Source organism: Neophocaena asiaeorientalis, unplaced genomic scaffold (genome assembly GCF_003031525.2).
Source record: "Neophocaena asiaeorientalis asiaeorientalis breed wild unplaced genomic scaffold, Neophocaena_asiaeorientalis_V1.1 scaffold69, whole genome shotgun sequence".
Classification (NCBI taxonomy): domain Eukaryota; kingdom Metazoa; phylum Chordata; class Mammalia; order Artiodactyla; family Phocoenidae; genus Neophocaena; species Neophocaena asiaeorientalis.
Genome location: NW_020174373.1, coordinates 5,611,297 through 5,634,843, shown reverse-complemented (window position 1 = coordinate 5,634,843; position 23,547 = coordinate 5,611,297). Strand labels below are relative to the sequence as shown.

The following is a 23,547-nucleotide window of genomic DNA, read 5'->3' as shown; positions in this document are numbered from 1 at the left end:
CCCCTTCCAGTGAGGCTGAGGATAAGACTACAGATCAACCAGAATGACATGCAGCACTGATTTAAAAGCTAAATTCAGAATACCCCTGAACAGCCCTACTCATATAAGCAAAGCAAAAGTAAGGGGAAAAATTCTTTAAAAATTCAAATGCCTTTAAAAGATGCTGTGTTTTGAACATGGGTGGGTTTTCTTCCAAGGAGAGGAACGCTACAAAATGAACTTCCTTAAAAAAACTTGCAAATGTTCAGAATTCCTATGTAAAACCAGCCCTACCTCCATGACATTTTGTTCCAACTAAACAAGGTCTCAGTTGATAGTTTTGCGTGAAAATACATTTTGGCACTTTCTTTACAGAGAAACATAAAACTGCTAAAAGTTATGGCAACACCACCCAAAACATTAATCATATTAAATCATATGTAAAATAATTCCTTGGGGAAAAAAATAAAAAAACTCTTTTAAACTAAGTTTAGACTTACAGAAAGTTGCAGAAATAGTAGAGAGTTCCCACGAAGCCTTCACCTAGCTTCCTGTTGTGTTAACATCCTAAATAAACACAGCAATGGTCAAAACAAAGAAATCAACACAGGCACAACACACCTAACTGAACTACAGACTTTAAGCAAACTCACAGGTCCTTCTTCTGTCTCCGATTTCCATCCAGGACCCCACAACCTGTTGACCTGTGACAGTCGCCCTTTGTGTGTGTGTGTGTGTGTATGTGTGTGTGTGTGTGTGGTATGCGGGCCTCTCATTGTTGTGGCCTCTCCCGTGGGGGAGCACAGGCTCCGGACACGCAGGCTCAGCGGCCATGGCTCACGGGCCCAGCTGCTCCGCGACACGTGGGATCTTCTCGGACCGGGGCACGAACCCGCGTCCCCTGCATCGGCAGGCAGACTCTCAACCACTGCGCCACCAGGGAAGCTCAGTCGCCCTTTCTTTCCTTGCCATTCAAAGCCAGACTCTTTGGACGAGCGCGAGAAGTTATTTCGTAGAATGCCGCCCCCCACCCCGCCCCCTTTTGGGTTTGTCCACTTCTCTTGATTAGATGCAGGTTATGCATTCCCGGCAGGGATACCACAGAAGTGATGCTGTGTCCTCAGGGCATCACGCGATGTCACTATGCTTTATTCCTGGTGAGGTTATCCATCCTCTCCTTGGTAACTGGTAAGTATCTTAGGGGACATACTCTGAGCCCATACTAGTATTACGTCATGATTCTTAGACATTAGGGATATAAAAATTAACATATGGCTAACAATGTATACTTTAAATGGTTAGCACCATTTGTATCCTTTTCAAAAGGAAAACTCCCAAGAGGAAATTTTTAAAAATGCAATTTTTAAAAAGAACTCTTGAGTTCAACCATTGATGAAGAGTTAAGCAAGAGTAAGTACAATGCTTAAAATGTCGAGGGATTATCTGTGTGTGAGCAGGAACCCAGGCAGCTGAGAGCAGCAAGAAAGTCAACCCCAAAAACACATCCTAAGAAGAAGCCTCGGTCCACGAGGCATCTTGCCAGTAATCTATCTGAAGGACGTTTGGAATCATCACTTAATTTTGTGTAATTATTATCCTGAGTATAAACAGAAGTTGTCTTAGAGTATCCATTTCAAAATGACACTGTAAATACAAGTAAGTTGAGGCTAAGTTTATTGCCAATAAACACTTTCATTAAAAAGAAGAATGGGGCTTCCCTGGTGACGCAGCAGTTGAGAGTCCGCCTGCCGATGCAGGGGACGCGGGTTCGTGGCCCGGTCCGGGAGGATCCCATGTACCGCGGAGCGGCTGGGCCCGTGAGCCATGGCCGGTGAGCCTGCGCGTCCGGAGCCTGTGCTCCGCAACGGGAGGGGCCCCAACAGTGAGAGGCCCGCGTACCGCAAAAAAAAAAAAAAAAAAAATGATTCCTGTACCCATACATTGTTTTAAAAAAAAAAAACTCTATTCGTTTTAAAAAATGAGTTATGATGCACTATTGTAGAAAACATCTGCATGACCTGAAATGACAAGCAAACTAACACTCTAGACCCATCACTGAGCCCTAAGAGCGTGATTAATTCATCTGCAAGCATCGGTCTGCAATCCCGACGGGGGCCAACCCAACGGAAAGACCCCTTCAGGTGGGCATAGTGGGTGGTGTACAAACGAGAAGCATGGCCAAGTTTAGCATACTTAAAGAAATGCACTAAAGACACACTTATGTTGTTTTAAAATACATGTAAAACTCTGGTGAAAAAATAGTGTACTTTTAGAGCACCAACAACTTGCTTAAATAATTAACGAGTGGATGTACAGCCTTACAGACACACGGAGATCATCCAATAGACACTTTACATTCTAAGACTTCAAGCAAACACATCTCATGAACCTGCATTATAAACAGTAGCCGGTTTCCTTGGATTTGGAGCCAGACAGGGTTCTTCCCCAGCCCCACAGCTCGCCAGAAGTGTGACCCTGAGCAAGAACACTCACTTCCCTCCTGGGGATGGGATGACAGGTAAAACCACCTCTCAATTAAAGGCAACCATCTGTATAACGGACACGTTCCAGCAAAGATTTCTGGTAGCTGGTGAGTTAATCAAGTCAGCATGTTTGGCTCAGACTTAAGCTCACAGCTACTGGGTGGGGTGAATGGTGTCCCCTGAAAAACTTATGTTGAAGTTGTAACTCCCAGTACTCGTGAATGTGACCTTATACAGAAATCAGGTCTTTTGCAGACAGAATCAAATTCAGATGAGGTCACACTGCACTAGGGTGGGCCTTAAATGCAATGACTGGCGTCTTCAGAAGTGAAAGGAGAGATCTGGAGACACAGACACCTGAAGGAGGCTGTGTGAAGATGACGGCAGAGACTGGAGTGATGCGGCCACAAGCCAAGGAACGCCCGGGGCCACCAGAAGCCAGGAGAGAGGCATGGAGTAGATTCTCCCTCAGAGCTTCCAAAAGGAACCGACCTTTCCAATACTTCCATTTTGAACTTCTGATCTCCTGATCTGTGAGAAAATCCATTTCTGCTGTTTCAAGACCCCCTGGTTTGTATTAATTTGTTTACAGTAGCCAGAGGAAAGTCATACAGGATAATGATGGTATTTGGTAAATACATTTTTAAAAATACTTCTATATTAGAGATACATCCGAAAATACTCAATAACAAGATGCCTGAGATTTGCTTTAAATTATTCTAATAGAAAGAAAAAAAAACAGTGGGGGGACAGGTGACACCAGCTCATGAAATCCTGGCAGTGGGTGTAGCAGGGTGAGGGGGAATACACCAAAATATTCTATATACTTTTGTATGTTTGACAATTTCCATGTTAACAAGCTAAGAGTGTATATGTCAGACGTTAGCCGACTAGCTTCTAAACTATATATGCAACGCTGTCCCAATCTTTAACCAATGCAATCAACTTTAATATCCAATTTTACTCACGACCCTCTTTGAAACAGAAACAGCAGCAGAAAACCACGGGAACCCCAATGATTAAAGCAGCCATCACGTAGCGATGAATGGCCAGTAGTCTTCCAACTGAGTTTCTTGAAATAAAGCTGAAATTCATAAACCTCATCTCCCTATATGCTTGATCAGATAAACAGTATCACAAGCATCACAGACTTAGGTGCACTGGATAAAAAGAAGGAATTCTTTTTTCTAGGCACTAGGGCTGTAGCGCACAAACAGAACTAAGAAATGGAATCAACACGTTGAACGCCTGACCCTTTCCTAAGGCTACCCCTGTGGGGATTAGGTTCCCCTGGGGAGCATCAACAAAGAAGCATTCAGCTTATAGACCTAATGAATGCAACACGGGCAGGTCCAACAATATGACCGTCATATGAGAGATCGCACTTCAAGTGAGTACGAAAACACTGCTTCAACGTTCACTTGCTGTTCTGAAGCAATAATTAAGGCTGTGAGTGTACTGGCCGGGGGCCTTCACAACACATCTCATTTGTCCAGGAGAAGCCACAGGCATCTGCTACCCAGTCTCCAACCCTCACAACCCTTGGGAAATGAAATGGTGAGCAGCATTCTGGTAACGATGCTGAAGCTTCCCTACACCTTCATTTAGCAAACGCGGGCCTGATTCTCGTAACTCCTCCTCGGGGAACACTGAGTTCACGCTTCACCCTAACTGCTCTGGAAAGAAATGAACCCGGAGGGGCGGCCCTGAGTCAGCATCCTTCAGGAGAAACCTTGGCGAAACCTACATGAAAAACGCGATGAGAAACACAGTCAGGGGGACCTCCCTGGTGGCGCAGTGGTTAAGAATCCGCCTGCCGATGCAGGGGACATGGGTTCGAGCCCTGGTCCGGGAAGATCCCGCAGGCCGTGGAGCAACTAAGCCCGTGTGCCACAACTACTGAAGCCCATGAGACACAGCTACTGAACCCATGCGCTGCAACTACTGAAGCCCGTGTGCCGCAACTACTGAAGCCTGTGAGCCGCAACCACCGAGCCCACGCACCATAACTACTGAAGCCCGTGCGCCTACAGCCCGTGCTCCACAACAAGAGAAGCCACCGCAATGAGAAGCCCGCGCATGGCAACCAAGAGCGGCCCCCCGCTCGCCACAGCTAGAGAAAACCCACGCACAGCGACAAAGACCCAACGCAGCCAAAAATAAATAAAAATTAAAAAGGAAAAAAAGGCAACACAGTCCGGCCTTAGCTGGGCAGGCCAGGCAGCAGACCTCCACCCGCTTACAGTCAGGCCTTAGCTGGGCTGGGCCAGGCAGCAGACCTCCACCCGCTCACAAGGGTCCCTGCTCTGCTCAACAGGCAGGAGGCTTCCTTCGACTTGACCCTCACATTTCCAGCTTCCTTTCAGAATTTGGGGACATGCACAGCGGGCCAGTGTACAGGGACGTGACCCTCTCCAAGGAGACAATCCTTAGATAGAGAGCCCTTCCTGCAGCACCACGCAAGTGGAAAGTACCCTAGGACAGGGCTTCTCAGCCTCGGCACTAGTGACGTTTGGGGATGGATGACACCGTTCTTGGGACCGTCCTGTACACTGCAGGGTGATGCGCAGCATCCCTGGTCTCCACCCGAGAGATGAGAGGAGGACCTCCCTACCTGGGACAACCAAAAACATCTTCAGACGTTGCCAAGAGTCGCCCAGGGGGTAAAATCCCCCCTCCGTGAGAACTAGAGCCTTTGAAGGCTCCTCACTGGAGCCTAATCCTTGGAACGTTCTGGAGCAAAGTGTGAACTCTGACTCCTTTTGACGCACCCTGGTGGACGAGAAATGGTAGAACCAATCGTAACCCAGAGAGCACGAGAAAAGAACTTGCAGATGTGCAAGCACAAGAGTTTAACCAAGTCTCTCAGGCCTCTGGGAGATGAAACCTGTTTCTGTGGAATGTCAGGCCGCACAGAAAGGGGTCTTTACCATTTTCACTCAGCAGGGCTGCCATTTCTAGGGACTCAAGATGGATGTGCGATAATTTCTCCAAGAGCAACAAGGACCGTAGCACTAGTAATAATGACGGGGGTTAAATCAATATGATTTTAACTAATAGCAGAGCTGGTACCAGGGAATTCCCTGACGGTCCACGGGATAGGACTCCGTGCCTCGACTGCAGGGGGATGGCTTCAATCCCTGGTCAGGGAATTGAGATCCTGCATGCCAGACGGCACAGCCAGAAAACAAAAACAAAAAAAACGCTGGTACCAGTGTGGCTCCCTTTACTTTCATGAACCCACTTAAAAGATTCCCTCTGTCATCTCCATCTTCCCGTTCCCTTCCTCGACCTTCTGTCACTCCCAGTTGCGGAACAGTGCTCACGTCCAGTGTATAAAATGGCTGTGGGCTCCCTCCTCTGCTGCCTTCTGGAGGGGGGAGCGGGGGGCAGGGACTAAAAGGCTGACCTGTTGAGAGGAGGTCAGAGTGTAAACCAGCTAGCAGTCCCACGCGCTCACTTCTCTTCCTGGCCGCACGGGGATCTTAACCCGCCGGAACCCCCAAATGCAACCAGCTCTTAGCGACTCACGGCCCCGTCCTTTCCTCCCTCAGCTTTGCAAGAATAAACAGGGCGTGCTTTCGAGTCCCTTCTCGGCTCACATACGGGATCTGAAAAGTCATTCTAATTATTCTGGTTCCGATTTCCAGTTCTGTCGGTAAGCATCGACGCAAGATACGTCAAGGCCAGTCCCTAGAAGACGTAAAATCGGAATCCTAGAAGCTGTGCCCTCGCTACTCCACAGGCAGGTGTCCTAAAGCCCCATTCACACCAAATTTAAGACTGGAGCTTGCGACGAATGCCTGGGCGGGCTTCCCAACGCGTCGACCGTGGAGATACGGTCCGCAAAGTTCAGCTCCGTCACAGCTTCTTGCATCACGTTGCTGCGGAGATGGATTCTGTTATAACAAGACGCCTCAATTCTCTGCTGAAAAGGAATTTATCTGACACCGCCCTCCCCCTCTCTGTGGTTTTATTTTCCATGCTTGGCACACAGAGTAACTCATACATTCACAAATACTTAGGGGAAAATAAATAAATAAATAAACTGCCTGGAACTGTAACGAAACGCCTGCTAGTCTTTGCTTTCAGGAATTTTACATTAAATAGGATCCAAAATCCCCCTGGGGTTTCAAGTTTGCCAGAGAGCTTATTTTTGTGAATGATTTCAACTTAACGTCTAGGATAACTGTCTTATTAAATTGCTGGCACATCTGTCCCGCTTAAATCTATGGTTTCTGCAAACAGGATAAAAATGACTTCCACAGAATAGAAGCATCATGGCTTCCTTTCTTTTTTCTCTTATTATCAATGTTATCTGTTTGGCAAGCTGTCCGAGCTTCCTTAGGATGACAGAGGTCGCAACACTTTGCAGTATCCTCAAAAGAAACGGCCAATTCAGTTCCACGATGCCAGGAACGGCCTCGCTGCCAAGGCTGCCCCTGCATCCTGCCGCGGCGACCCGTTCGTGCTCGAGCACAGGACGTCGCTTGTCTGACTGCAGCATCTCGTTCCACTCTGCACCGCCGACAGAGCCCTTTTCGGCCCTGCATCGCCCAGGGCTCCTTTCCGCTTCCTCCAGCTCGGCGCGATGCAGGGCTCAGCCTCGACCTTCAAACGAGTACGTGTCACTCACGACGCCCCGCCCTTCTTGGGACCAGGGCCAGCTCCCACGACAGCAGTTTGCTTTGTGGGGGAGGGCTGGAGGTGCTGGGAGGTGGGGGGACTGCCTCCAGCTGGGGTGCGTGCTGGGGCCGTTTACTATACCCAGGAAACTTTTTTTTTTTTTTTTTTTGGGGCGGTGCGCGGGCCTCTCACTGCTGCGGCCTCTCCCGTCGCAGAGCACAGGCTCCGGACGCGCAGGCTCAGCGGCCATGGCTCACGGGCCCAGCCGCTCCGCGGCATGTGGGATCCTCCCGGACCCGGGCACGAACCCGTGTGCCCTGCATCAGCAGGCGGACTCTCAACCACTGCGCCACCAGGGAAGCCCCCCAGGAAACATTGTTAAGAATTCCCTCACGGCCCTTAACGAGAGGTGGGTGCTCCTCTGTGGTTACCCAGCGGATACGGGCTCGACATTGCCAAGACTGGTTGGCAAAAAAGGACCTTCCCAAATGCTTTCTGAGTATCTTGGAGGTCACTAAACCCGAAGTGACGAGGACACATCCAGGCCCTGTGGCCGTCTCCCGTCACGCTGGTGACCAGGGAGGGGCAGGGTTCCCGTAATTCAACTTGAGAGAATGCAGTGCACAGCAGGGAGGACTTTGTGGCTTCTGCCACTTTTAAAAGGACACTTGCACACTGACCCCTGACAAACGCCAGCTTCCTAGCCATACACTTAGCGGGCCAGCACACGGGAGGCGCACGCCCCACTCATCCCTCCCGCCTTGGTCTCACCGGGCTGCACACCTGCCCAGCTTCGTCCCCGTGAGCAAGCTCCACCTCGCCGTTTACAAGATGGGGCCGCAGCCGTCCGCACCACGTGGAAGGACCTGGCCAGCCTCGTGAATCTGCAGCAGGGCTTTTCCCCCAAGGCACTGGTAACATCTGGGACCAAATCACTCTGTGTGGGGGGCCGTCCTGCGCCCCACAGGGTGCAGAGCAGCATCCCTGGCCTCCACCCACTAGATGCCAGGAGCTCCCCTGCCCCCAGCTGTGACAACCCCAAAGTGCCTCCCGACACTGCCAGATACCTGGGGAGGGGGAGGGGCAGCAAACGCAAAGTCACCTCCTTAGAGAACCACTGTTCTCAAGGGGTCAGGTATCCCCCCCCACCCCCGCCCCAGATAAAGGCCCAGGTCAGTCTGGCTCTTCTAAAGACGGATCTTGTCTCCTGCCACCACTGTGGGCCTCAGTGAACTCAGCCTTCAAATAAGGCTCCTGATCTACCCGTTCTGTCCATGAAGGGTAACCCCTGGCCACATGTGGCTCTTTAATCTTAAATGAATTAAAATGAAATAAATCTAAAATCCAGTTTCTCAGGACACTGGCCACATTTCAAATGCTCAAGACCCCCACGGGGCCAGCGGCCGCTCCGCCGGATGACACGGGTGTGGAACGGCCCCATCTTCGTTGGAAGTTCTATTGGGGGCGGCTGCCCTAGGCCATCCGCCGGCGTCCGTTACAGTTCTAACACGGCGCGCGTGCTTCTTGAAGACCTCAGGAAGAGAATGACCGGGAGGCAAATTACCACCAGGCACGATGGACGATCTAGGCTTGGAAAAATAAGAATGACTCATTTTAAAAAATGTGGTGGTGCTTCAAGATTTAAAGAATGGGAATTTCTACAAAATGACTACTGGACCCTTGGACAAGTTGGTAATTTTAAGAACTATTTTTAAAATCAGGAAGTCGAGAGAGAAGGCATTTATTCCAACTTCACATGCAATAAGTGAAGAATGTACACACCTGGAAACTACTTAGATTGGCCTAAAAATATAGTCTGGGTTAAAGGAAAGTGGTTGAACCTACCTCATCCAAACAAGCTATGTGGACCCACTTAGACGAACTGCGGCATCTCATCATGTTACCCAACCTTTCCTGAGGAGCCTGCTCCCAGTTTTGTGCTGCTGGAGTCGTCCAGGTCCATCTACAAACCTGTTTCAATACTGCACCGCCTTCAGCAGGCCTGGTATCTGCCCAAATGCACAGCACACGGCGTCCGAGTGATTCCCGGGTGCGGCGCGCTCATCACGGGCCCCGGTTTGTCACAACCCAGGGAAGGACACAACACCTTCCAAACTTCAAAGAGCCCTGTTGTGCTATACTTTGGGGGACGGGCAGGTGCTAAAAGACAAACACACATTTACAAAGATACTTATCTTAAAAATCCTTAACTTGGAAAACTGTACATTTTCACCTTACAAACCTCCCTTTATTAGCGGGTTGGCCAAAAGCTTTGCTCAGGGTTTTCCGTAACCTCTTATGCAACATCTAACATCTTTCTGGCCAATCCAATATTTTGAGAGCGAATGGTTCACTGGGTCGTTTTGATCTTACTTTTGCACGCAACCCTACAAAACCCTGGACTGGAATGTTCACGGTAGCATGATTCCCGTGGTCAAACTGTGGAAACGACCCATGTCCATCAACTGATGGATGGATGGACAAAACAGCGTCTAGCCCCACAATGAAATCGTATTATTTGGCTGTAAAGAGGAATGAAGCACTGACGCATGCTGCAGCACGCACGAAATCTTGAACACATGAAGCAAAGTGAAAGAAACAAGTCACAAAAGGCCACGTATCATATGACTCCATTTATACGCGAAGTCCAGAACAGGCAAATCCACGGGGACGGAAAGCAGATCTGCAGTTGCCAGGGGCTGGGGAGAGCGAGGAAGAGATGGGGAGTGACTGCTAAGGGGTATGGGGTTTCTTTTGGGGGTACTGGAAATACTCTAAAATTAGATTGTGGTGACGGCGGTACAGCTCTGTGAATACCCTAAACACGATCAAATCATACACTTCAAGGGGGTGAATTTGATGGACATGAATTATACCGCAATAAAGCTGCTGGAAAACGTGGCTTTGGCTGACGTGCCTGCAAGCCATCCAGCCTGGGCGATGAATCACAAATGCACTAACACAGCTCCTTCCTGCTCTGAGACAGTGGAGGCAGTCAGCAAGCAGAGGATGTTTCCACTCTAGGGAAGTGTGTGTGTGGGGGGTGGGAGGGGGCAGGGGCACTCACTTTTGATAATCACTTCTGCAGTATCAACAGAAGGGAACACTTTCACAATCGTTTCTGCACTTCCTCCAAGGAACAATCTTTCTTGCTGGGGGACAGTGGACACACGGGGCAGGAAGTCTGTTCCAGCCACGACTCTGGGATTCCAAAAGCGATTCCAAAATGCAGTAACTCAGCTGCCATTCCCAAAATCCCTGCACGGCCCGGTACACCCCACTCCGTTCGTCCTGCAGGCGCTGCAGTCCTGTCGATGGAGTCCTGTGACACCGGGAGGGGCGCCCGCTCGCCAAGCCTCGCGTGCACCCTATCTGGATGACACGGAGCCTGTGGTGCGGACACTCCTCAACCTCCAGAGACTAAATGGACGTGAGAACTTGCTTTAGCCACTGGGACCTCAAAGCCTCCTGGGGGTGCGGAGCAGCTCTGCCCATGCCCGGGCTACTACACGAAGGAGGCATCTCACTCTTCTCTCAAAGGGAGCCCACGGCTGCAGCATCACAGCATCAGGAGCAAACCAGAGAAGACACAGCGCAAGAAACAGATCCCTGACAGGGTGATGTATTTTGTGGCAAATCAGGTCACGCCAGCCCTTGCTGGCCACAGTCCGGAATTTCTTTATTCACAGTTCAAGAACTCACCACAGCTGCAGAGTTTACAGGTTTTGAGAGCCATAAATCCACCTGCTCCCTGCTTATCTGAATTTCATACAAGATTAATATTCTACCTACATCCACTGACAAAGACAAATAGCTACAGAACGCAAAGTGACAATATTCTACGTCAGTAAACACTGTGACAAGACTCAGCTGAAAACACACTGGCAGCTTAGACTTGGTGGTTTAGAGGAGCATGTTTTGTAAACCAAACACTACGTGGTCACACAGAAAAATGTCTTCAAAGTGGACGGAGGTCTTTCCTGGTGGCACAGTGGTTAAGAATCCGCCTGCCGAGGCAGGGGACACGGGTTCAAGCCCTGGTCCGGGAAGGTCCAACATGCATCCCACAGGCAGAGCAACTAAGCCCGTGCGCCACAACTACTGAGCCTGTGCTCTAGAGCCCCTGAGCCACAACTACTGAGCCTGCACTCTAGAGCCCATGAGCCACAACTACTGAGCCCAAGAGCCACAACTAGTGAAGCTCGCATGCGTGGAGCCCATGCTCCGCAACAAGAGAAGCCACCACAATGAGAAACCCGTGCACTGCAACAAAGAGTTGCCCCTGCTCTCCACAACTAGAGAAAGCCTGTGTGCAGCAACGAAGACCCAACGCAGCCAAAAATAAATAAATTAAATAAATACATTAAAAAAAAAAAACTTAGGGCTCCCCTGGTGGCGCAGTAGTTGAGAGTCCACCTGCCGATGCAGGGGACATGGGTTTGTGCCCCAGTCTGGGAAGATCCCACGTGCCGTGGAGCGGCTGGGCCCGTGAGCCGTGGCCGCTGAGCCTGCACGTCTGGAGCCTGTGCTCCGCAATGGGAGAGGCTGCAACAGTGAAAGGCCCGCGTACCACCAAAAAAAAAAAGAGAGAGCACGGTGGGACGTGGGCTGGCACAGGGTGCCATTCTGAACACTTCTGCTACCCACCAAAATACTTCTATTGCTCTCTCCTTTGGAAGGGAACGAGGCAGGTGGGATGAACATATAAGCTCATCTCAGAAGGCAGTTCCTACATCAATCAGCAGAGAAATGTGTTAAGGGCACTTGAGGAAGAGTACAAGGAAGATTCTGGAGTGTTCCGTGTGAGTACCTCATCATTTCCCCACACACCGCCTGGAACACTTTCTATGTCTAAACAGTGGTCACAAGTCAGACATAAAGGGACCCGACTTTAAAATAGTTCTTTGTAAACCATTCAACTATCCATCGATGGGGGAAGGGATAAACAAACTATGGTACACACACACACAATGGAACATTATTCAGACACAAAACGGGAAACGGTTCTGACACATGCTACACCATCGCTGAACTGTGAGGACATTTCACTGGGTGAAATTAACCAGGTACGAAAGGACAAATCTTATATGATTCCACTTATATGAGGTCCTTAGAACAGTCAAGTTCAGAGACATAAAGAAGAACAGTGGGTGCCACGGGCTGGGAGAGGGGAATAGAGAGTTGTTTAATGAGTGTAGGGTGTTAGTTTGGGAAGATGAAAATAGCTCTGCACGTGGGTGGTTGTACAACAGTGTCAACATACTTAGCGACACCGAACTGTGCGCTTAAAAATGGTTAAGATGGGAAATAAAACCGTCACCTATGGGGAACAATGGTTAGGATGGTAAATTATATGTTACGCATATTATCACTATAGAAAATAATCCCTTGTCAGTGGGACTTAAATAGCTATTAGGTAAAGGCATGAACTTTCAGTTACAGTCTTGTGGAGGACTATTTTCATGTCGGGGGTTCCCTTAAAAATTTGCTAATTGGGCACAGAGGAATCTTATAAAAGTAAGAACTTGGGGACTTCCCTGGTGGTCCAGAGGTTAAGACTCCAAGCTTCCACTGCAGGAAGCGCAGGTTGGATCCCTGGTCGGGGAACTAAGATCCCGCATGCCTCGTGGTGCAGCCAATCAATCAATCCATCAATCAATAAGTAGGAACTTGGAGGATCCCACAATTTTTTTTTCTGATGGCCGTGCAACACACCTTGTGGGATCTTTGTTCCCCAACCGGGGGTCGAACCTGGGCCCTGGGCAGTGAAAGCGCCGTGTCGTAACCACTGGACCACCAGGAAATTCCCCGCAATTATTCTAAGTAATAAGATCTAGAATTATTACTGACCATAAAAAAAAAATTATGCAAACTTTCTAACAGACTATAAATTAAATGAAGTGAATTGATGCCTATGAATTTACACATACCATCACATTGTCAAAAATGTATTTCTCCCTGCAAAGGAAAACAGAATTTAGGAACAGAAATCCAAGCATATTCTTTTCGAAAAGTATAGGCATACTGAGTATTCGTGACATCGTAGGAGGATCAAAAGCTCCTGACCATGGCGCTTCAGAGTAAATGCCGACAGCCACTAAACTACTATGAAAGAAGACAGAGGGCGATATTCAACACGTGCCAAGTTTTGGGCCAACTCCCAAGCAGTCAAGCTCATACTACTGACATCTGGGGCCAGATAATCCTTTGGTGTGCGACGGGGTGCGGGAGACTGTCCTGTCCATTGTGGGATGTTTGGCAGCATCCCTTGACACCAGTATCACACACACCCCCAGTCAAATCAATCAAATGTGACCATCAAATATGTCTCTAGACTTTGCCAAGTGTCCCCTGGGGGTAAAAAACTGCCCCCACTTGAGAGCCACTGTCCTAAACCGAGAAAGAGATCTCTGGGAACCACCCATGTTTACAAGGAAAACCAAAAGGAAACACTAAGAAAAACAACATACTTTGATTTGGTACAAGAGCCAGAAGTAGCAACAGATGTCAGAAACGTCTCATCATTTTCGGGCCAGTTTACAACCAGAACCGACAGCCAATTTCAAGAGCTTATTCTTGAATTTAATTAATCAGAACGTAATGTCTCTTTGCATCAGATTTCATCGTGCAGAAGCTCACCAGACTTTCAATCCCTCAGCTGGGACATGGCTGCTCGCGACAGCCCTCGCCCAGCCTGTGTGGGTTCGAGAGGAAAGGAGTAGCTTCTCCGGGGAAAGCAGTTTTCCTGATAACCCGGAGGGAGGGAGTGTCTGTGGGGCTCTACCTGTGTGTTCCGGGCATTCAAGAAGACAAACGTTGTTTGAAAGGAAAGTACACTGACTAAATCTGAACCGAGGATCGGAAGGGAGGAAGGAAGGGCTGAGTCACGTTATCAAACAGCACCTCACCGAGCACTTTTCAGCAGCTGGAGACCACAGAAAATGCGACCGTTCTACCACATGGGATGCACGTCTTTAAATCAACGGGCTATGGTTCCGAGGGCACCCGGGACGCTTCGTGGCTTTCGATAAGACAAATGAGCAACACCCCACTCCAGCCCATGGCACCCCAGGCCTGCTGAACAAACCCCACCCCTCCCCGGGCTGCCACCCGCACCAACTTAGTATGAAAACCCCTGCAACCGGTTTGGTGTTTAACACAACGGTCCACCCAGATGAGATCCACAAAAGATACTGTTTTGTCCCTGTTACTGTGTCCAGTTCTAATTAATTCTAACAGGAAACTCTCCGGGCTCCAGGGAACCACTTCTCTCAGAGCCAGGGCTCCTTTTAATGACAGCTACTGGGCTCATTTGAGCCCTTCTTGGATTTTATGAATAGAAAGGAATTGGTGAGAACTGGCCACCCATTCCAGTTACTAGGAACCCCCTACCAAAAAAAAGGAAGAAAGAAAAAAAAAAAGAACAGCAGAGAAAAATGAGAAAGCAGAAGGCAGGTGCTCAGAATAAGCGACACGCATGTGCGCGTACGTGCACACACGCACACACAGAACGCAGCTCCAGAGCAAACACTGTGTACACCGGGGTTCTCCATCACTTCCAGACTGTGAATACGGCAGGGGAAGTGGGGAAAGGGCAGGAGGAAGAACAGGAATGTGCACTGACTCCACGTGCTCAAGACAATGCTGCACACGTTGTACCGAAACACTACGAAGCAGGGATTAACCTCCTCGTTGTACACAAAGGAAGACCAAGGCTCAGAGGATCGAAGCAGCTTCCCAGAAGCGCCAGAGGCGCGGGTGACGGAAGCAGGAGGGCTCTCCTCCTCTCCTCCCTCTGTCCTTGCACTACAACGACAGTGACAAAGGGCAGAACAGAGGACACTACTCGGCCTCTCGCTGCCTGGATGACTGATCCAGGTGGCAGCAAGCAGCCCCTCTGAAGGCAGCTCCCGCAAACGCGCACGGGCAGCGGCTCTGGGAGCGCAGCCAGGTGGCTCTCGGCAGCACGAACATGCGTGCGTGCCCCGTGGACGGTGGCTTGGCCTTCCATCACCGCAAGAGCTGACAACGCCTGCAGGGCTTCCCCAGGTTCCCAGGTGCCTGACCCTCCACCCCGACCGCACACAGAGGTCTCCAAAGGGGGACGCAGATCAGCAGGACAGTGGGCTTAGCTCCCTCCGACGTGGGTCTCTTTCAGTCCACGAAAGGAATTCATCCCCAGCGGCGGCTCAGATCCCAGCCCTGACGCTGGCGCTCTTCTCTTTGGTGGGGGACGCGGGGTGGCTTGCTCTCCGCATCAGTTGGGCCAGGACTCGCTCCTGAGCAGCGTCCTGAAGGTGGCGAAGCCCAGTGCCATCGCTGCATCTTCTGAACTCGGCAGCCCCAGCACTGCCCACACGACCTGGGGAGACCCAGGGCTGCTCTGTGCCATAGCATCCTTCTCTGGACAACAGAGGCAACAATGGCACCGACCTCGCCGGACGGCATGAGGAATAAATGGGACCTGAAAACAGCATCTGGCTCACACCGAAACCTGTGCCTGGGTGTTCACAGCAGCTCTGTTTGTCGTAGCCTCAGACTAGGGGGATCCCAAACGCCCTTCAACGAATGAGTGGATAAATACACACTGGTGTATCCAGACTGTGCAATACCAGGCAGGCGCTGGTAGTAATACACAACATCTGGGATGGATCTGAAGTGCTGGAAGCTAAGTCACTAAAGGCAGTCTCAAAAGGCCACACGTTGCATGAGTCCATTTCTGGAACATTCCTGAAAGGATGAAATTACAGAGACGGAGAAGCCAGTTGCCGCCAGGAGCTGGAGAGGGTGACCATACAGACGGGGCATACGGAGCTTTCCCCGTGCTGATGGAAGAGTTCTGCATCAGATTACCATGGGGGTTGCTCGAATCTACACGTGATCATATTTCATACACTGTCCACATGCACGCACACACGCGTGCACGCACATAAGGACTGCTAGAATCCAGATAAGGTCTGCATTTGTGTCAACAGTGCCGATGTCAAATTTCCTACTCTTGGTAAGCAGTACCTTCACGTAAGATGTTATCAGCCGGGGAAGGCGGAGGAAGGTGCTCCAGACTTCACTGTACTATTTCTGAGCCTCTTTTTGAGTCTAACATTACTTCAAAATAGAAGCCTTCAAAAATAACAGTGTGTGACCGACGGACAGATAAACAGAATGTGGTGTGTTCATACAATGGAATGTCACTCGGCAAACAAAAGGAATGCTACAAAGAAACCTGAAAACATTATGCTACGTAAAAGAGAAACCAGTCACAAAGCACACATGTTACGTGATTTACTTCATTTACGTGAAACGTCCAGAATGAGCAGATCCCCAGACACTGACCGTAGACCGGTGGTGATCAGGGGCTGGGGGAGGGGGGAATGGGGAGTGACTCCTAACATGTATGAGATTCTTTGGGGAGGGATGAAAGGTTTTAAAATCAACTGTGACGGTTACACAACTCTGTGAATACACTGAAAACCACTGAATTGGTATGTGCACTCCAGATGGGTGAATTGTCAGCTGTGTGAATTATGACTCAATAAAGTTGTTAACCAAACTATGGCAATGTCTGGCACACAGTAAGGTGTTACAGAAGTATTTTGCCACGATACACTCATCCTTCTTCACCCGCGGGGGCTGGTTCTAAAGGTCACCTTTGGTGCACAAACATGGCAGCTCTAATGCTAAGAGAATCCCAATCGGTCTCCTTTAGGCACTGTGCAGACAGGGTCAAGTTCAGAGTCCTTGCCTCTTTCTGATACCTTTTCTGCCCCTCCCCCCAGTCCCCTGCATTCCACCAGGTTGGCTTATCCACTTTTCCCTAAAAAAAGAAAAAGCTTTCTTATTCCTGAGTCCTCAACCTTGCCCACAGAGTCCCCGTCTAGAACGCATTTCCTCAGTATGTATTGAAATCCCACGCAGCACCGAACCCAATCCAAGTGTCCCTTTGAAGAGAAAGGTCCAGGCTTCCTCAGCTGCTCTAGCACAGGCTAATAGACCCTTCCTAGGAATTCCCAGAGCAGGAGATGTCTGCACCACCCATGGCACACCCCATGCCCACCACGGCTTTCCAGCACCTGTGATCCCTTACCCCAAAACACAAGACACATCTCACACATCCTGGTATACTCCACAGTGCTCCAGAAGCAACAGATTCAAAGGATGGTCATCCCAGAAATAGGAGACTTTCATAAAAGGTGGTCTGAAAAGGATGCTCTTGGCGTGGGTGAGAATCGGGCCTCGCTGTAAACTGGGTGAAATACAGCAGCCAAGATGGCAACCCCAGAAACCAGACGGTCCTGTTCTCGGTGAGTCTGGGCTCTCTCTACTCCTCACGACAGTCCACGTGGGGCTCAGACAGCAGGAAAACGCCTCCCCAGGGGCCTACAGCACAGGCCATGCTGCCTCACAATGGTGCCAAACGAGGTTTTTATGGAAAATTCTGGTTGGTCCACAAGCAGTGGATGCCTGTCTGGATGCCTGTCATTTTCCAAACACATTCTGAGAGGCACACGCGAGACAAAGGGAGCCTGTAAAAGGCGAAAGAGTCAAAAAACTCTGTTTATTGTAAATCAGCCATCTTTGGAAAACTACGTACCTGAAATGCGCATGGGAAAACACAGCAGCGACGATGCTTCCCTCGAAAGCACACGCAGTTTAACAACCATCTCCCTTTCTCGCTCCTAAAATTTCTGACTTCCAGGAGCTAAATAAAATACAGGAGCTTGCTGTGAAGTGCCGACGCAGATAGAAAGCATTTTTTGGTTACCAAATCTCCTATTACCAGAAATCCTGGGAAATCCCTGTTTCCGGTACATACAGCCGTCCAGTAACAGTTAATTTTTAAGCCCAGAAAACGTGGAGCGGTTGACAGGATATTCATTATGGAATAAGAAAGAATCCATGTTACAATTCCACTTACTCAGAGCCAAACGTAGGCAGGTCCCTTCTTCCTTCGAGGGTTTCTTTTTTAGGCCTGCTTTCTGTCTTCAGTCACCTGTCAGTGAAAAAAATACCCAAAGTCAGGCAAAACCTATCAACAAAGACATCTCGAATACATTCTCGACCGTTCCCGAAGCAGGCGGACTTCCGAAACAGGAGGTCTTGAGAAGCTGAAATAATAACAGCGTCCGATGGTAGACAACCACCGTAGGTGAACTGCAGGCTTACGTCTCTAGGTAAAGCACACGACGTGACTGTCCACACACACAAATCTGTTCAGAAGTCTCACTATCTGAGAACCGACTGTGATCACATCAGCAGGGAATTCCAGTCACTGAAACATCTACCCCATCTCTCATTTTCCTCTAGCATCCCCAAACACGCCAAGTGACAACACAGGTATTTCTAGATTCAACGCAACTCAGCACATGCTTACCGAGAACGACACGGCCAGTCCTGTGGAACGCGGAAACGCAGCTCAGGGCTGCCCCGGTTTCCGGGACACCTGAGGTCTGCCGTCATGTGACACTTACCCGGCCGGACAGTGAAAAGGGGGGATAGGGGGAATCTCAGTGAGGGGAGATCAGTGACAGTAAACTCGTCAGAAAACTCACAACGAGACCGTTTAACAGGAGAGAAGCGATGACGCTGAAACTGGTAGTGGCAGACAAGTGACCAGCAGACAAGGAACTGAGTTTACACCGGGGGCTGGGATGGAGCTCTATGAGGAGGGAGCCCTTGAATGGGAGTGAGAGTGGCCAGCAAGTGCAAATGTCCCGTGGTGAGATCGACCTTGGCGACTGGGAGCCAGGGAGGGAGGCCAGTGCACTGGGCAGCAGAAGTGAGTGACAGCAGGTCCTGGGTCACGGAGGACTCCGCAGCCCTTGGAAAGGAGTCTGATCCTTTCTTCCTGACCTCTCTTCACCCAGTGCCAGACTGAATGAGAAAAGAAAATGTGACCATCTTTCCTTCAGGGGCTCCCATCGTTCTTAGAACAAAGCCCAGAGAAGTTCTTGATCAGCAGAGGAACACAGTGGCTCACACAGCGCAGGTGGGGAGGATGAGAGGCGAGATGGACAGGGACGCACGGCGCCTGAGGCGTCTGGAGGTGTGACCCGGAGGATGCACCGGTAGGGCGGAGGTGTGCTGCGGAGGGGACGGAAGAAGCAAGGACGACTTCTAGGTTCAGAGCTTGAGCAAAACCTGGAAGGTGGGGCCATTGCCCAGGAGGCACGAAGGCTGAGCGGAAGAGAAATCAAGAGTCTTTTAAGGTGTGAACTTTGAAACTGCCCATTGGCTCTCCAAGCAGGCTGTTAACTAGGTGGTTAAACACTCGTCTCAGCAAGTGGGAGAGGTCACAGTCACAGAGTTAAGTCCGGCAGTAACCACGACCTCTGAAGCCATGGGCCTGGATGGGAGCATGGACGGGAGAAGTCCTGGATGCAGGACTTCTCATCCTCGGCATTGCTGGCACTTAGATCAGACCGTTGCGCCTGCGGTGGGGCCATCCTCTACGCTGCAGGATACTGGACAGCAGCCCAGGCTCTTCCCACTAGACACCGACAGGAATGCCCCATCCTCCCAAGAGGTGACAACCAAAACCGACCCACACTGCCCATGTCCCCTGGAGGGCATACTCGCCCCTGTGAGAACCACTGGTCTCAAGATCATGCCGAGTGAAGGAAGTCAGACTGAGGAAGACACGTATCGTACGCTATCACTCACATGTGGCATCTAGAAAACTGACACAGGGAATTCCCTGGCAGTCCAGCGGTTAGGACTCAGAGCTTTCACTGCCGAGGGCCTGCGTTCAATCCCTGGTCAGGGAACTAAGATCCCACAAGCCGTGCAGCACAGCAAAAATAAGTAAATAAAAACAAATAAATAAAAGATAAATAAATGATCTAAATGAACTTATTTACAAAACAGAGACAGACTCGCAGACATAGAAAATAAACTTACAGTTACCCAAGGGAGAAGGGGGGAGGGATAAATTAGGAGTTTGGGATTAACAGACACACACTACCATATATGAAATAAAGAACAAGGACCTACTGTAGAGCACAGGGAACTATATTCAATATCTTATAATAACCTATAATGGAAAAGAATCTGAAAAAGAATAGATTATATATATATATAAAATCGACTATATATATAATACATATAATTGACTATATATGTTATATATATAGTCGACCATATATGTAATATATATAGTCGATTTTATATGTGATATAATCGACTATATATTATATAATTGACTATATATATAACATAGTCGATTATATATATATTATGTATACTGACCACTGAACCCTGAGAAGGACCAGGCCAATGAGACAGAGGAGAGTACAGCAAAGTAGGAGGAAATCCAAAATAGTGTGGTGTCCTTGGCTTCTAGTGGCAGCCGTCCCTCAAAAGTCGGGCAAAGACTAGCAAATAACGGCTACTGAGATGGAGTACAAGGACGACTGTGGCTGACAGGATGACCAGGACTCAGGCACGCCGTCTTCTCCACATGGAAGAAATCTAGACAGGCTTCACGGAGGAGGTGGCACTTGCTGGCGCAAGAAGTCAGGCAACGTAGAAGAGAAAGGGGCTACTGCTTGAGCGGTACTGGAGGCAACGAACGGGAGCAAGAGGAAGGTACGGAGGTTTCCCAACATACCGGCCAGGGGGTGCTCTTACCCTCGTGGTACTTAGGAATGAGGGTGCTGACAGCAAACAAGAGTACCGGAGGGCCGGTCCGTGGAGAGAATGCAGCTGCCCCAATCCAGCAGAGGGAGGAAGGAGCCGCCCGAGCACTACGGACCAACGTCACGCCTTGGGCCACCGGTGTAAGGACAGCTGCAGCGGCTGTGCGTGCTGGCTCCAGGACTGCCCCCAACAAGAGCGGCGAGACTGGAGGACCAGAGCTCTCCCTTTCTGACTTGCTTCTGCATCATCCTAGACCCCCTACCCCCCCACCCCCACCCCGGCGGCGGCTCTGTCTGGACCATCAGGAATTGGGATTAAGGAGCCCCTCATGAGCTTCTGGCTTCTTTTCTTTTGTTTCATTTTATCTAAGCTGACAAGGAAGGGTACACGCTCCTGGCGGATCACGCTCAGAACCCCGAGCTGTATGGAAGTGCTGACAAAACATGCCAGAGGCCGGACCCATCTCACTGCCCTGCTCTGCCTGCCTTCCACAGCACTACTGTACACATGCATTTTATTTGTTTAACTGAAAACGTTTAAAAAAAAAAAAAAAAGAGGAGCAGAGTTACAGGCCTCACTTTGCTCCTAATTAATTATAAGAAACTCTCTCTGAACCAGAGATTCCTCAGCTGTGAAATGAGGGTATTAAATTATTTATGAGGTTTCATCCACATCAAAAAAATAAAAATCTGAGGAACCATTTTCCTGTTGACTTCCTTTGTAAATTCTAAGGGAAAACACCTTGCAAGGAACTGAACCAAGAACTTGCAGAAGAATTGGTGGGGGAGGGAAGGAGGGAGGGGAGGGGGGAGATAGGAGGAATGCATCTCGTCCTGCAGCCAACTGAGCAGAGAAATATATCCAGAGCGTGCATTTTTTCCCCCAAAGTTGCCATAATGATTAACATTCCCACTCTGGAGAAATTCAGTTGTATCATCCTGAAAATAATGTGAAAAATCTAAAGTATGTTTTCCGAAGCCATGGTGCATGACAGAGGAGCCGCGGTTTCCTCCTGACTCCTTTTCTTTTTTGACTGATCCCTGAATTAACCGGGCCAAGAGCCAGGGGCTAAGACACATTCTGGTCCCAAAGGCAGGGGTGGGCTGCAGCGGTTCACGGAACCAGAGAATTCCAAAGCACTTCATCTGCTCCGTATGGGGTTCAAGTTCTTCGTGATGAAGCTGCTGTTTCCTGCATTACCCATACTGTGCTGACCAGTGTTTTCCTATATTGAGATGATTCATTCCATACCAGATCTTAAATCCTTTAAATCGGTGCTTCTCAAATGGCGCTGATTTCGCCCCCCCCTGCCCCAACCCCGGGACACCGGGCAACGTGTGGAAACATTTTTAGTTGCCAGGACTCCGGGGAAGAATGCTACTGGCATCTGGTGAGGCCGGGGAGGCTGCGAAACATCCCACAGCACACAGCGTAGAGCCCCCTCCGCAAAGAATTATTTGGATCAAATGTCAGTATCACCGAGGTTGAGAACCCCGAATTTGAACCGTACTAAAATTTCTATAATTTTGCCCAAGGTATATATACTGTATACTTTCATTTTCCAAACCATTCTTATTCTTTTCAAAGTGATACACGTACACAGGGGAGGCGAAAGACTCCTCCTTTTTCACTGCAAGCTTTCCAGCACCAGCTATCCTCAATTCTACTTCACAGAGCAACCACTTTCAAACCTTAGAACGGCTTCCGTTCCTGGCCGTGCTGCCTAGTGCGGACTCCCATGTTCCTGAGTAAGCTGCTTATAATGTATCCTATCAACATCAGACACCACTTAACTCGATTTTCTCAAACATGGAAGAGGAATTTTGGTTTTTTAAATTCCCATCACCAATCCTGGACTTACCCTCCCACGTTTCCCCAACAGTGTAACATTCGGGGGGTTAAATCTAGACGGCACACGTGTTATTTTGACAATGGAATCGGCACCGCTGAGCAAGCAGTACAGTGTGATTATGACTCCTTTCTTATGCAACTCTTACATTTTCCCGGGATTATTAGTTGCCTCTGTTTTTATTTTCTTTGATAATTCCTCCAACACCCTCCACAACCTTTCCATTTTTAACTCAGATAACCTGTCAGTTCCATGTCTATCCTGCCCTCACCCCTCCCCCTCTCCCCAAATGTATACACACCAGACCTTCCTCTGGTCTCTGCTCCAGTCTGTACTTGTCAGAGGTGGGTCGGCTCAGAGCAGATGCCCCGAGATCACACCAGCATCCTGAGAATTCCTCCTGCCTCTTTCTGTTTCCGGGACCCCAGATCTTCCCCTTTCTTGGTTTACTCTCTCGTTCTGATGGGACACATTCTCTCGTAGCTTCCTGAGAAGTGACGCATGAGAGCTAAATTATTCTGATATCCTGAACATGGAAAACCACTTTATGCTACTCTTAATTAACAACCAGCGAGGGAATGACTTCAAAATTCTGAGTGAAAATAAATGTTCATAGAATTCTGAGCTCAGTCTGTTTTCTAACCTAAGAAATATGATGCCATTCTGATTCAAAATCCTTCCTGTGACTTTTTATAAATCCAGAAAGCGCCTAGATACTGCCTTGATCCCTGATTCTCTAAAAGGACACGACGATGGGCCTTTGTGTAGTAATTTTTTTGAGGTGCTGAATTTTTATTCACTGTTCTAGTCACTTGGTTTGAAATTTCTCTTCTTCAGACTTGAGGTATTTTCCCCTCCCTCTCTTTCCTGGAATACCTGTTAGGCAAAAATCTAACTAACCACCTCCCATCTGATAAAGCTTTCTGCACTGTACCTTCATTGTCTAGTAAGGTCTTCATTTAGCCACATGTAACT

The 23,547-nt window shown here is 49.2% G+C and overlaps 1 protein-coding gene across 1 annotated transcript in view; it reads right to left on the bottom strand.

Moving 5' to 3' along the window:
- Window positions 1-22,983, bottom strand: part of TBL1X (transducin beta like 1 X-linked) — a 145,840-nt gene extending 122,857 nt beyond the window's left edge. The window contains 2 exon segments of the mRNA XM_024756279.1: window positions 18,004-18,078; window positions 22,874-22,983. The gene's annotated coding sequence lies outside the window, so the exon portion shown is untranslated.
- Between the last annotated feature and the right edge of the window lie 564 nt (window positions 22,984-23,547).